This window comes from Columba livia, chromosome 14, assembly GCF_036013475.1.
Source record: "Columba livia isolate bColLiv1 breed racing homer chromosome 14, bColLiv1.pat.W.v2, whole genome shotgun sequence".
NCBI lineage: Eukaryota > Metazoa > Chordata > Aves > Columbiformes > Columbidae > Columba > Columba livia.
Window position 1 is genome coordinate 9,733,550 of NC_088615.1, and position 14,783 is coordinate 9,748,332.

General features: G+C 41.7%; 1 long non-coding RNA gene across 1 annotated transcript in view; it reads right to left on the minus strand.

Moving 5' to 3' along the window:
• LOC135575385 (uncharacterized) overlaps positions 1-11,377 on the minus strand; it is a 32,067-nt gene extending 20,690 nt beyond the window's left edge. Inside the window, exon 1 of the long non-coding RNA XR_010466007.1 lies at positions 10,950-11,377. This is a non-coding gene — a long non-coding RNA (uncharacterized LOC135575385). The remainder of the gene's footprint in view (positions 1-10,949) is intronic.
• Positions 11,378-14,783: the final 3,406 nt, after the last annotated feature.

Genomic DNA, 14,783 nt, shown 5'->3' on the forward strand with positions numbered 1-14,783 from the left:
GAAACAGATATGATTCTTGATGTTCCTGTTCCTTTGAAGGAGGATACCTGGTTCTCATTAGTAACCTATGTGTTACAGGATGGAGCTATGGACAATTTGCTTTCTAGTGATTGCAGATTGGAGTACAAAGCTCAGGAATACTCAGAAAATACACTGAGTTTCTGCTCCAAATGTTTTAAATGTGCATGCACCTCTCATGTCTAAAGTTTAGAAATACCCCATGATTTGAACAACTCCCGCCAGAATAAAGAACCTACTTGTGTTTGGGGGCAAAAATGGGGGAAATTAACTGAAAAGCTGCATGACTTTGCAAAGAAATAGTAAGACTCAAATTATGACCCTCCAGTACAGAAATGAGTACAAGGCTTCAAATAAGCCTTAGAGGGATGGAGTCCCATGTAAGGTTTTGACCTTCTTGTTCCATATTTCTTTACTAATCTGGCTCTAATGGCAGAAAAGATGTTCAGGCAGACACAAAAGCCACCTGATGACCAAATCTGAGCCAATGTTTCCATCCCACTTTCATCGACAAGGTGCTAGTCATACCCTGCCCTGCATTTCCAGCGCTTCTGGAGCAGATGGCTGGAGGCAGATTACGACCAGCATCTTGTCTCTACTCCTTTGCCTTTCAGAAAAGTTTTATTGGAAATCTCATCTGCTCCTATTGGTTTGGTCCCGTGCCAGCTCTAAATGAGAAATGGCCCATTTCCCGCTTCATTTCCCCTTCAAAACTCACAGGGAGTACTTGGCGGTTTTCAAATCAAGCCCTGCCCAAAAAACCCAGCACTGACTAAATCTGCAACCAGAAGCAAAAACCAGTTAATTTAGCCCATCACTGCTGCACTGGCACTGCTGTACAGGAGACTGAGCTTTGCTTGTTTTCAGCATCTCCACCAGAAACTCTCCTGTGCACACCACAAAGGTGCACATAATTTTATTATAGCTTTTTTTGCGGATCATCAGAGATGTTTGATAGTGAGAAATTTTTCACTGTATGGCAGAGCACAAGCAATGGCTTTTTTGGCAAGACAAGCCAAACCCTTCTCCGGTTTTCAGCCGGGAAGAAGGAGTGGGTTCATTTGGGGCCAATTATTTAATTATTAGACTTAAGAGCTCGGTATCACTTGGAAAAATGATAGGGAAAAATGTGATGGGTTTTAAAGCAGAGATTGAGTGACCTTCCTTGCACACAGATCCCAGCTTGCTACTCCACACTTTTGGGTGGCAAAAAAAAAGAGAACAAAATGTGTCTTTTCTTGCAAGCTAGCAGCTGACCTCAACACAGCCTGAGGGCATTTTAAACCTATCTCTGCCTTTATTATGTGTGTCATATGCCCCTATTCATCCTTTGTAGTTTAAAGCAAAAATTACCTTTTATAGCTATCTAAAGCATAATTTTGCTCATGTTCTCCACTCTCTCCATTTGTTTTGAGTTAAATATCAAACAGATGTGCACCCATTTTTTAAAAAAGAAGTTTAATATTAGAGAGCATGCCCTCATATAAGACTGGGAAAGCCTTTCAGAGAAATAAGCCTTTCAAATAAAAAGGCATATTAGTAAATTTTAAGGCGATTTTAACTGTATATTTTCAAGCATTAAAGGAAACAGATCCAGCAAGCCATAAAGTGACAAGTAGGAGGTGGGGAAAGATATACGGTACTAGTTTGAAAGAGAAATTAGACCTGGAACAGGGTGGAAAAATCCACCTACCCTGGAGCTATTTGGATTCCCAGGTTTGGGGGTGGGGATGCTGGAGCGAGGGAGGGCTGAAGGCTGGAAGGAGGCAGCAGCTCCATCCTTCACCCCCTGGCAGATACAGAAAATCACACTATGGAGGTGGCAACCTTCAGGCTCGATTTATATGTCATGACTAAAAGGTAAACACCAGCGAGGGCAGGTTTTTCAAAGCCAGGTCTCAGATGGAATATTGTGCTGTGGCTCTGATGAAGGTATCAGTCAGCTCAGCAAGAGCGTTGCCCTGGTTCTCCTCCCGACTCTGCAGCCCTGATGGTGCAAAGCTGCATTCTACATTCCACAACCCCTAATATTTCTTGGCATTGCACATATTTAAAGTTCAGAACTAAATTACCTGGTTCCCATGATCTGCAACAGCCATCTCCTCTGATGGTTAATGCTGAAATTAAAGTATTTCCATGTGGCTGCTTGAATTTCTTCTCCTGTAGGAAAGGACTTTCTCTGCTGACACATGCCTGCAAATTACATTTCCATTTGGTACCAAAGCCAGTTTGCATAGCATTACTCTATTCTGGGGCTATTTCATCTGCAGTTTGTGGCACTGGGAAGGAGAGCTGATACCTTTGGTGTTTTACAGAACTTCAGGTCGTGTCTCTTTGTACAGTCCAGGAAGATCTAACTGGCTATCACTCCATTAGGCTGCTGTAGCAGCACCTGAAATCCTGAATAATCTGAAGTCGTTTTCCTTAATGACTGCTTAAGGGAAATGGTCCTGTTTCCATCTACTTAGCCTTGACAATGCAAGCAAGCCCAGGGGTCTGTAGGAATTAGAGCTTTGAAGGTTTGGGGAAATAATTCTCTCACTTGGTCTCTCTGTTTCTTTTACAAGCCAGGCTGCCAGCTTGCACATCCACAACAGTCTCGCTGATTCAACTGCTCAGCTTCATTGCAGTAAATGAAATACATTTTCCTCAACTTTGGGCAAAGACATTTCTGTCTCTTTTAATCCCTTTGTTTACTAAGAGCAGCTGAAGTGGGAATGGGCATAATTTAGGTTTTGAGAAGTGTATCAAGGCTTTGGGAGGTTTATTCCCGACTCTGCTATCCTTGCTGAGGGATGTCTCGACCAAGGTGTCACAATTTGGAGGGCTCTGGAGCCTGGGGCAGAAGGCAAAGCCCATTTTGGGGTAACTTTTGCATCTCCCAGGAATGGGCCATGCAGAGTGCAGATACCCAGAGGTCACAGCAGCCATGGGACTAGATAATGGACCAGATCCCTCAGATCACGGTGGCACTGGAGAAATTAGTGTATATTTTCCATGCCCACAACTGCAAGGCATGTCCATTGCATCATGAATTTTAAGGTCAGAAGGCACTATTAATACTGTCCTCCAGGAGTATTTGTTCCTCTGTTCACCTACTTAGTTAAATGATCAAGTCTACCACCACCACCTAGGTCTATCACCGGCTCATCAGTCACTGAACACTGCTTGTGTTCATTCACAAAAGAGCAGCTCAGCCATTCAGAGGCCTTACAGCCTAATCCATCCACCAGCAAGTCAGTGGAACTGAGGCTGGGCCCTTCATGCTTTCTTCTGGGAAGGAAAATTAGCACAAGTCGAGCTGGAGAACGGAAGCAGTAGAGTACGCAGCCGTATTATTAAGGCAGCTCAAATCACAACCCAACAGAATTAAATGGTGTTTTTAAAATTCAGTCCATTAAACCAGGACCACCCAACAAAAACAGCTTTTCACCCTAACAATTGAAAATGAACAATGAAATTATCACTGCTTGCAGTACCTGTTACTCAGCTCAGGAGGATTTTCCCATCCTTCGCTGAGAACAAATACAGCGGCTGCCAGAATGTCAATGTATGGGACTAAGCAATGAGAATCATTTAGATTCCAAACCATCCCATCCTAATCCTCGCCTCCCCACTAGCTGACTTATTCATCGGATAACCAGAAACACCTGGGTACAAGGAATTTCCTGCTGCAATTCAGCCTTAATTTCCTCAGATAGTAAAAACCTAAGGCTTGCAAAGGTGAAAGAAACCAGCAGTCAATCAAGTAAATCACCACCACCACCACCACCACCACCGCAGCAGTGATAGTACATTCTAAATTAAATTTTAATTCCCACCTGATGGTTCACCGGGAGTTACTTTTATATGAACCATTCATCTGACCCACCTTTGTATTTCAGACGATTTGTTGGGGTCCCATTAGTTGTTAACACCCATCCAAGTTTCAGAATGGCTTTTTTTTCTGCATTTGTGATCAGAATCAAAATGAGAAGCAAAGAAAGCAAAGTCTGTAGGTATCAGCTGGACAGACACATTAAGGCTACACAGACAATGTTACTGTGGAAAGCAATGAACAACAAAAATGCCAAGAAATCTCCCAAGTTCAAGCACAAAGTATAAACAGGGCAGGTTTGGGATCTTTCATGTTAATTACTTTTTGGGTTAGCAAGTAGTTACAGTGCTTACTGGGATCATGCCTAGAGATGAGCTTTGTCACATCTCCTTGTGGTCAACAGCCTTAGCAGCAAAAACATCTGAGAGTTTGGCATAAACCACATGACATTATTCCTCAAAGAGGCTCAGACATCTAATCAGAAAAGGTGATCAGGGCTGAGGCGTGAGGGAAAGCAAGAGGGGGCATTTCTAGCCAGCTCTTTCAGCCTCTCATCACCTGGATTAACTGATTAAATAAATAAGAGTAAACCAAGTCTTTAAAAACAATTTTTTAACAGAGATATTCATGGAGTTTCCATTTTTACATGCTCAGCACAGTATCCGCATTCATTTCTGTTTGCAATTCTGCCAGATCTTTTGAAATAGCATGCATAATTAAAGAATATTTCAGCAAACAAAAACAAACAAACAAAAAAGTGAATACCATAGAAGATTCACCCAAAACTGCTGACATTCCTTTTTTCTTTTCAGTAAATCCAAATATGAATGTTCACAAATGCCTATGAAAACTAGATTCTTTGTCCTAAGATGAGGTGTTGCAGGACAGCTTTCTGAGACACTTGGAGACTACTGAGACCAGGAAACCATGCGTCCTTGCCAGGCAGGGGACACCAGCCTTAGGGTTGTGTTAACAGACAGCTGCCAATACCAAACGAGCAAGACCCCCTCAGCGAAGGTGTCGTTAGGTTTTATTGGCAGGACCCATGAGACAGGCATTCCAAAAACATGCATTGCAGCTCCAGCATCCCAGCCACAGAGAAATGTACCTTCTCTAGTGGGAGACCCTTTGCCTTCTGGGGTAGGAGAGCAATACAGCTTTCTTGATCAGCTTGAGAATTATTTTGGGCTAACCAATGTTGTAGTTATCAGTGTGAATGCAGCAGCATCTTTAAGGAAGGAATTTGCTCTGGCACATGGCCATGTGAGCTCTTTAAAGAAAATACTATTTTTAAACGGTCATATTGTTGGTGTTCGAAGAGCGTGGCAGCTGGGACCTTCTGAAGGAGGAGGAAGATCTGGAGCAGATGCCTCTGTAGGGCTCAGCTCCTCATGGACCAACTAACTCCTTGGGACCTTATTCAAGTCAACACAAAGGAAGATCTGTCAAACCATAAGGGCAGCATTTCAAATCCACTTGGTCTCTATTACTCAGACTAAAACCTGTCAAAATGACAGGTCATGATAAGCCCTGGTCTTGAAGGGGAGAACATCTGCAGTGAAGAACAATTTCCACAAACCAATTTCCAGCCTATGACACACCGATTGCCCAGGCATGGTATGCTTTTCATCACAGCTCTAATGATACACGTGTCCACAGATGACCACAGCCAACAAACAGACTCTAAGAAGGGAAGTGTAATGGGTTGACTGAATGAGGATTGCACCAGGAACACAATCATGTGAAAATAATCAGCACTCTTTCTCAGGGGAGGAGATCTCTCTCGCCATCTCCAAGCTTTTCTGTAAATTCCTTTTTTTCAGTTAGCCTGGGCAATTTTTAAATTCATAAACTATGTTCCTTACAAGGGATTTTCCAGCCTTCTGGTTGTTTATAGCAATTAGGGTTGCCTCTGTAGTGATATAATGTCTATTTAAAAATGTTTATAACTCACTGATTTAAGCAAATTTCAAAGCATACTTGTGTTGCCCAGCAACAGAAAAAGCTGGCTGCTGTTTCCTGAACAGAAAATTAGGAGTGTAATCACCTAATGTCATCCTGTTCACTGAAAATTAAGCAAATTATGTTCAAGGAAATGCCTTATATTAAGGTTACAGCAGTGATTTTTGCTTCCACCCACAGGATCAGATCTTGGCTCCTCCTCTGTGGTTTGCTGAGCGACCTGAAAAACTTCATGTTTGATGTTTGTGTTACTCCTAAGTCCTAGTTACTCAGGACAACCTCAGAGCTGTAACTCCAACCAGGTCATGAAAGAGAGGGAGGAATCACACTCAGACCTCTTGAAATTCATCCCAACACCCCAACCACAACTGAGCCATTCTGAATAGTGTGCAACTATTTCCTCTACGACTTCATTGTGCCCTGCTTCCCATGACCAGAGGACCTGCCTGACTGTGAGGTCCCGCATACGCCCACAGCTCAATGACACAGCAGTAACGCTTCCTGAGGTCTGCCCTTCCCAGTGGTCCTCTTGGCCTTAATTTAAGTGGATTTACTTTTACATGTCACTGGATGCAATGTACTCCAGCTACCCACTGTCTTGGGTGGCACTGGTGATCCCAATGAAGCCTGGTCCTGTTGTGAAAAGGATGATGAGAACTGGCTCCTCCAATGCTCTTCTCATTGTCAGGGAAAGGAAGCCAGGGGCATCCTGAACAGCTTAGAGTCTTCATAAAATGAGAGCAATTAATTTTAATCCCCACTAGATGGTGCAGGAAGTCAATAAAAGTCAATCGTCCTCTAACACTGGACTTGTCTTTCAAGTGCTTCCATATTCCACTGCAAAAACCTCATCAGATGGTTTCTTTCATGAAGCCCTAAATAGGGCTTGACCTGGAATCTGAACAGCACCTGAACTCCCTGTCATGCACCAGAAAGAGTTTTAAAATACCTTTTGAGCATAGCTCTGTATGTTTGTACAGCACATTATTATTTTACAGAATAATAAAAACAATACTAAAATAATAACCAGATAGGAATTAGTTGTAAGAACTAACAGAAATGTAGCTCTGCTGACATTCAGAACTTGTCTATGAGATTGAATAGGCAATTGCATCCTTCTTCTATAATAGGATGGTTTAATGTATCAAAAGACAAGATCTGTTGTCTTATAATTAGATTGTAAATGATTTGAAAGTACAGACTGTACAGCTTCTAGTACAAATGGTCTAATTCATGGTTAAAGATCTCCAAGATGCTGGGATGATATATAAATATACATAAAGATAATGAAATCCTGATGGATTTTATAATTATTTCTGTCTTGCAAGATCACAATAGCTTCATACCCCTATTGCAGTTTTCTGAATCTCAGGCCATAAACCAGTGGGGTCTTGCAGGACCAATATGCAAGTTATTTAGGAGACTGTTTGATGCACATCTGACTTTCTGTAACACAGACACATGGCAGCATGTAGATCTAAAACCAACAACAAAACATGCACACGCTTGGGTAAGGATGAAAGAGAGAATGAACATGGCAGATGTTAGCTGGATCACATAACGCTTAGCTGGGAGGCACTCAGATCCTCTCCGGTGATGAAGGTGGAATAACATCCCATATAAATGAGAATCCAATTTACCCAGGGAACTTGCAAGCGAGTAAAAAAAAAATACAGTACCATACTCATGAAATGAGCCCTCTCTCTTCAGTCCTAAATTTTGCCATGAGGCAGTACTCCCAAATATCTAAATGTACATGAGTCAGATGAGTTTCCAGCTCTCTGAAAGCAAATCGTATTCAGAGAGATAATGAGCCAAACAGAGACAATAATTATTTTTTATGTTGTCATTTATTTTGAGACAATTAATGTCATAAAAATATATAATATACATTTTCAATAAAGAATTCAAAATACCACAATCAAAGATCACATGACCTTACTTTCATTATGAAAAGTACCTGGATTCAATAAAAAGAGGACATAGCTTTATCCTAGACATAAATTTGGTTCAGGCAGCAATATTGAGAAAGGTTAAATGGTAAAGAAAGCTAATCTCTTAAGGCAATATGAATCATAGGAAAAGAGGCTGTGGTAAAGCGATAATAAAAATCATAGCTGTAATTTTCTTCTCCAAGCACCAATGCCAGCAGCTCTGCCGGTGCCTCCATACCATGGCCATGGACTCATCGACGTGACTGAACAGGGACTGGATCTGCAGCGTTTGTACATTGTGCACGAGAAGTGAAAACAGGAGCAGATGCAACCTGCACCATATGAAGCACAGAATATCTCCTTAACATGGCTGGCTCGCAACCTTCCGTGTGTCACCAGGGTAAAATACCACAAGCACATTGCCTTCTGGTGTCAAACGTGGCAGCAGCATCCTATTGTTTTGCAGTTGTGCCAGCTTACCCTAATGGACGACTCAGTGCCATATATTTCCAATTAGCGTAGTTGCTTGCTTATATTTTTGAAGCCAGTTTAGATTAATCAAAGACAGTTTAAAATTTGTCCTTTACTCTTCAGTGTTTATTTTCTTTGCTGTTGGCCTGAAAATGAGACCACACCAAAGTCAGTTGTTTTTATTGCCAGTTGTACAACAGCTTTAGGCTTTGATGTGTTCAAAATTTGGGGTCAGACTGCAGAGATCTGCCTTTTGGACAGCACATCTGGTCAGTCTTTGGGATTCGGGAGCATTAATTTACAGACATGTAAGGGAAACCTTCATGTTGTTCTGCTTTCCTTTTTAGTTGTTTCCATTATTTATTGTAAACCTTGGCATGTTTGGGGTTTAAGTTTTTTAATAGTCTCTTTGGGGGCTCAAATTTGATCTAAAGAAATATACCATAAACTAACTCTTCTGCAATGCTCAAATGCCATTCAGAAGCAGCTAACTGCTGTGTATGAGTGCTCAGCACAGCAGTACAGGCTGGCCACAAAAAGGCCTTCAACTGTTTGAAGGTGAAGCAACGCTAGCTCTCTGCTACACCTTGCTTTTTCTACAGAACATGAGAAATGCTCCTAAGAAAGAATGAGGGGGAAAAAAATGGAGGAAAAAAAAAAAGGGAAAAACAATGTTGTTCTTCTCCAGATTTATTCTGGTTTACTTTAGTCTTCCTGAGTCCAAATTGGAAAAACACAATAATGTGTGGCAAGGCTGTCAATTTCAGTGACCAAAAAAAAAGGCTATGTCTTTGCTTCCCAAGGGATGGAACTACAACCTGTCTTCACTGATTCACAAAGGAGATGACTCTATCATTAGGAAAAATGCATTTTGGTTTCCCTCCTGGCATCAGAGAAAGACTTGCTTTAGACTATTATTCCAAATGACAGCACTGCTGAGAGGTTTACAAAGAGAAGACTTGGATTAAATCAGGTTCTTTAACAAATCAGGTTTTCCCTGTATTTCCCTGATAGCTCTATGAAAACCTTTGCTGCACATGCATTATCTTGCTAGCAGCTGCCTAAAACCATAACGAGCGTCTCCGGAATGGCAAAGGCACCAGATCCATCTCGTATCTGAACCTCTGATGAAAACATTAGAGGCACAGGCTGGAATTGAGCTGGCTCATGAGGAAAGGCTAATACTTCCCCGAAATAAAAATCCCACCACTGTTACTCACCAGCTGGATGTGGAGAGCAACAGCTCATATTCCTAATAATTTTCATATATGGGCATCAACCAGACTATGAAATGGATGAAACTGAAAACCTCCCATGGTGATGTCTCTTGGATTTGGTGCTCATGCAGAAAAAGAGGAAGAGCTGAGTGGGACTCAACTGTTTAAAGCTCTTGAGCAAATCAGAGACATCCTGCCATGTTGTCTGTGCATGGGACATGACCTTCTGTCATGTGTACTCTTCCCCTCCTGCACCCTTAAACTTGCAGTAAAATATTGGACTTCTCTGTAATTTCTCTAACCCTCTTACTATTTATTGCCAGACCCTGTGGAAACTGTTCTAGCATCTCTTTCCTATTTCCCTGGCAGCTCTGCAGCTACATTCAGGATTTATTTCTTCTTGACAGTAGAGACTAAGTCCTAGACACAGTCACAGTACATCACCGCCCTGTGCAGAAGTTGTCTTCACATTCTACTACATTCACTGTGAGTTTATATATTATTTTAACTCTGACATTTTGTTTAATTACATTAACTCTGCTTTTATAGCTGTTAGCTTGTCTGATAACCAAAATATGTTCATTTGGGTTGTACATTTAAGTGCTTTAATATAGTACAATGTCTCCTGTGTGCCTTTTGGGGGAATAGATACAGCCCAGCCAATGCTGTCTGGATATTGAGAGTCCAGGAGCCAAGGAGAATGTGGTACTCGAGCATGTTTTACATGATCCAAAGCCCTGACAAATAACAATATAAAGCAAAATAATAAATACCTCATGCAATACACTGCAAGTACTGCCTAATGAGAAAATATGTGTCTTCAGGATGTATATCTGACAGAGGTCTTTATTCCATAAAATCAGCGAACTCTTTCAATGAATCCTCTTGCAGCCTCAATAGCTTAAATCTGCTAATTCCAGCTGCAGTGTTCTGTCCGTTTGCTTCTCACACCATGATCTGCTTTTCTAAACAGTCAGTGGCAATTCTTAGACATTCCAAACTGATCACAACCCTCTCCTTGTAACGTCAGTAATTAACCCAGTCAGATAGCAAAACTGGGGCGTTCCCCTTGCCTTCTAAACAACTGCTTCTCGTGGCCGTTGAGCTATTTCCCAGATTTAAAGAAAGGAGCATTGCAAAGCAGAGCTGTCTTTGTATCACAGCAACCTCCAGCACAGCCATCCGCAAAGGAACGGCACACGCACGCCGCAGGGACAGGAACAAACCCCGCTCTTTGCAGCAGGAGGTGAACGTTTCACGAACACACAGGGAGGAGAATAACCCCAAAAAAGCAACAGCCCTTCCTGACGAGCTGCCACAGGTCTCCTGCACATTTAAAGCTACATGATACACGAGCTCCTGCACAGAAACAAGGGGCCTTTAATAAAAAAACATGAGTTTCCTAGAAACCAAAGGTGATGATCTTCTACAATCCTCTCCCACGGCCAGTTCCCCGTTTTACATCCCGCCCTCCTCATTCCCTCTGACTGGCAGAAATCGGCAAAGACGTGATAATAATAAAACACTCACTGTCTGCTTTGTCTTCGAAGCGAGGTGATGGCATGGATCTCTGCAGACAACAAAAACTCACTGCTGATGAAGTAATTTTAAAACCATCTGTTGTAATTTACTGACTAATGAAGTGAAGGCTCAGTGCATTTTGCCATTTTTTCAGCACATACATAAAATGCCACTGGCCTCTTCTAGAAGGCTCTGTGACAGTTTCAAGGTGACTGGCCCAACACTCCTCACCGCTGGCAAATGTAAAATCCCCAAACTTAGCTTGACCCTCACTGATAAACACTATAATAGAGCCAGTTCTGTAGTACTCTAATAGTAAATTCTCTCCCAGTGGCTGGTATGCTGGCAGGAAAGGACAAAATCTCACAGAATATATAGCAAACCCGACTAAAACTGGAGTTCATGGCAGAATTGATTAATGGAGGTTCAGATGCAACTTAAAAGGTAAAATCATGAGTTACTTCACCATCCCTTCTTTTATCTTATATAGCAAATCACCATCCTTGACTTTGAATTCCTTCCCTCTTCTCTTTTTTTTAATGCCTGTTCATTTCTTTTGATGTCTGAAATAAAAATCAGTGTGCTGGAAATATTGCAGCTAATATGTGGGAATCCAAGCATTGCATTACTTGTGGGATCCCATCTGATTTCAGGTGCATCTCTTTGACCTCATACCCCATACTAGATTTTGTATAGCTGAAGAAAAAAATAATATGAGAAAACTTTATTTAACTAAAAATAAGAAATAGCCCAATCTTGGCAGAATTTCCCACTTATAGTTTAGCGAGGTTTATTGCTTGCCAGTTGCTGCAGCCTTCATCCTTTGCACATTTTTCTTCCTTTATGCCTGCAACTCCTTTCCACACTGGCAGGTATAATGATGTTGGGACTGTAAGCACCAAAGTACAGGAGTTTGCTGACATCAGGCAGGAAGCATTGCACCGGCAGACTGGAAAGGTAGTTTATAGCATCATTTCAAGAATGGAACGCCACATATTTTCTTTGCTTTTTGTAGCTTTCTTTAAGAAGTTTTCGTGGAGCGCACTCCTGATTCAGCATTGCCTCCTGGTTTGCGATGAGGGAGTGATGACGTGAAACTGAAACACTAGACCCAGGGCTGGAACAGATCCTTAGATCAGCAAAGCAAATCTGCTATGGCAGAAAGCACATCACCCAAGCTTTGAGAATACTGAGGTTTGCTAAGGTGGCAAGCAAAATACTGTTAATTTTGCAGCCAGCAAGACAGCAGGAATAAACCAGGGCTGGTTGTCTGAGACCACCCAGGCAGGGATGGCTGCCTCCCGAAATGCTTCCCGGCATTATTCATGTCAGCCTCCGTGGCCACAGCAGCTCTCCTTCCAGCACCAGTGGCCAACTTTCTTTTTTTTTTTTTGGCTCTTAGTATGGGGAAAATTCTCCTTTTTGCCAGGTGAAACGTATTCACTGAACTGTGGGTATTTGGTAGCAAATTCTTGCTAGGGCTTCGTTTAAAGTTTCTTGGGTCTACTGCAGTTTGTCCACCTGCTCCCTAGCTGCTGCATCCCTAATGGGTGCTGAGATGCTTGGTTTATAGCTCCCGTTATTTCCTTCTCCTAAGGCATTCTGCTGAGCAAGTGCCTGGCTGGTTTGAGTATATGAGCGTGTTTTCAGATGTAAGGACCCGAAAGACATTTCAGTTCCTCCAAACACCTGGGCATTTTCCAGCAGTTTTTTTACAGCCTGTGTCATCTGCTTTGAACATGCTTTTTGTGGTGCTTTGCAAATCTCTGTTGAGTCCTTTGTCACAGGTTTAGTGTCACCAGTTCAGGAACAGACCTGGTTTAGATTAAAGCAGTAGTTTTTCCTGTAGCGTCTACAACTGAAATTTCAGCCTGGACATTTTTCTTCAGTTTTTTTGCCTGTAATTCGCATTGTCTCTGCAGCCATCAGGTTGTGCCATCATGTGTTTTTAATGGCTGCCAATTCCCTTTTTTCTCCTGCATAGCCTGAGGGAGTCAGGGTAACCTGGCAGGCCCTGATCTGCCCCTCTGCTTCACTTTCCCTTTCCTCTTTGCATGCTCCTGCCTGGTTTTGTGTCCAGTATGACTTTAGATTTTATAGACTGCATCTTCATGAGGTTCTGCAAGCCATTCCTGTCAGAAAGGTGCAAAATGTCACCCTTCAAATGACCACAGCATAGTGTAATGTTTTCTTTTTCTTTTTTTTTTTTCAACCCCCTGAAAACTGTAACATAAGGACTTCCCTGGATGCCAGTACTGCTTACATCTCTATCAGCCAAAGAAAAACCATCATGTTTTTTCTTTGCAGTCGTATACACTTCTTACACTGATTTCTAGATAACAGCAGAAAATGCCTCCAGAACAGAATAGCTTATCATAGCAGCATTTAGAAAATCAGTCTTCTCTTTAACCTTAAGCCAGAACACACAGGGTAAGATAAAGTGGTGCCAGACCACACAGTTCATCTCGAAGATGGAGGTATAAGCCTTGGAGTCTGGCGTCATTCCCGGGCAGATGCCAGCCATAGCCATATCCTGCTCAGAAGGCTTGGACAGCTCTGGTTTCTCTTGCTTTGGCTGTTGTTCAGCACTAGATTCACAACAAAGCTCAGTGGCAGATGCAATAAACCCTTCTCTTGTCTACCTCCCATTGCTACCCATCCAGCATTATGATTTTTGTCAGATATTTCTTGACCCTCTCATCTCTTTCAGTGCTTAATACAGATACTAGTGGAGCATTGCCATTGAATTCTACCCTAATCCTACTTTTTGCTGTCAAGGCAAAAAAACAAAAGAGCTTAACTTGGAAATTCATTTCATCTGAGTGCTCCTTCCCCTTCATGTCTGTTCAGGTAAATATAAAATTCACAGCTTTTTTATTAATTTACACATAGCACTCTTCCACATTACTCCAAAGTGAGTTAACAAACCGTATGTGCCATCTTTGCACTAGCGACGTGACCTACATATAAATGGTCTGACAGCCAATGGAAGCTTTAACGACCCAACACTCTTCCAGAACTGTCAGAAAGAGGCATTTTCAGTAGCACAGTTCCAGCTAAGCCTGAATCTGAGTCTAAAGCTCTGCTCTTTAAATGCGATTTAAACTCCACCTGCTGGCTGAGCTCCTTAATGGCATCATGTCTATACAGACAGATGGTGAAGGTGCTTAAGGATGCTCTCCTTTCCACAGTAAGGGGCTTAAGAAAGATTTCATTATACACCCAATTAAAAATATGAGGCAATACTTTCTAAAGTGATTAATGATCCCTCTAGCTCTGTTAAATAGATACAAGTGTAAAAGATCTGATTTGCAAAATCACTAATCACATTTGAAAAAGTTGGCCACAACAGCCCAGAAACATTCTGAGGCACAAATAGGTCTAAGGAGAAGCAACAAATGTCCTCTCAGTTTTTTAAAAAAGGAATATGTTTAATGAAAAAGGCTTGACATAGTGGTTTGAGTTACCAGATGCTGCTTTGTTTGCCAAATTGAGTTTCCACAGATATATTTCAAGTAATTGTATAACAGTGGAATTCACTAATGGCACGTACATATGCAGAACACAATGCATAAAAATGAAAAGGAGGGTAATGGCACTGGTGCAGAAAGCTGACCTTTACTTCCGTTGGGATTCCTGCATGTCTATGTTTTTACAAAATCATACAATGAAAAAAAAAAACAGGATTTTGTTTTCTCTTCTTTATTTCGGTACCTAAAAAGCAATGCCAGTGGAAAAACAATCAACAGAGTAGTTTAAGAATATGAGATGTATTCAGGAGATATGCTGTGCTCTAGTAAACGCTTCCATGTGTGATAAGGGCAATTTAGCATAAAACTATAC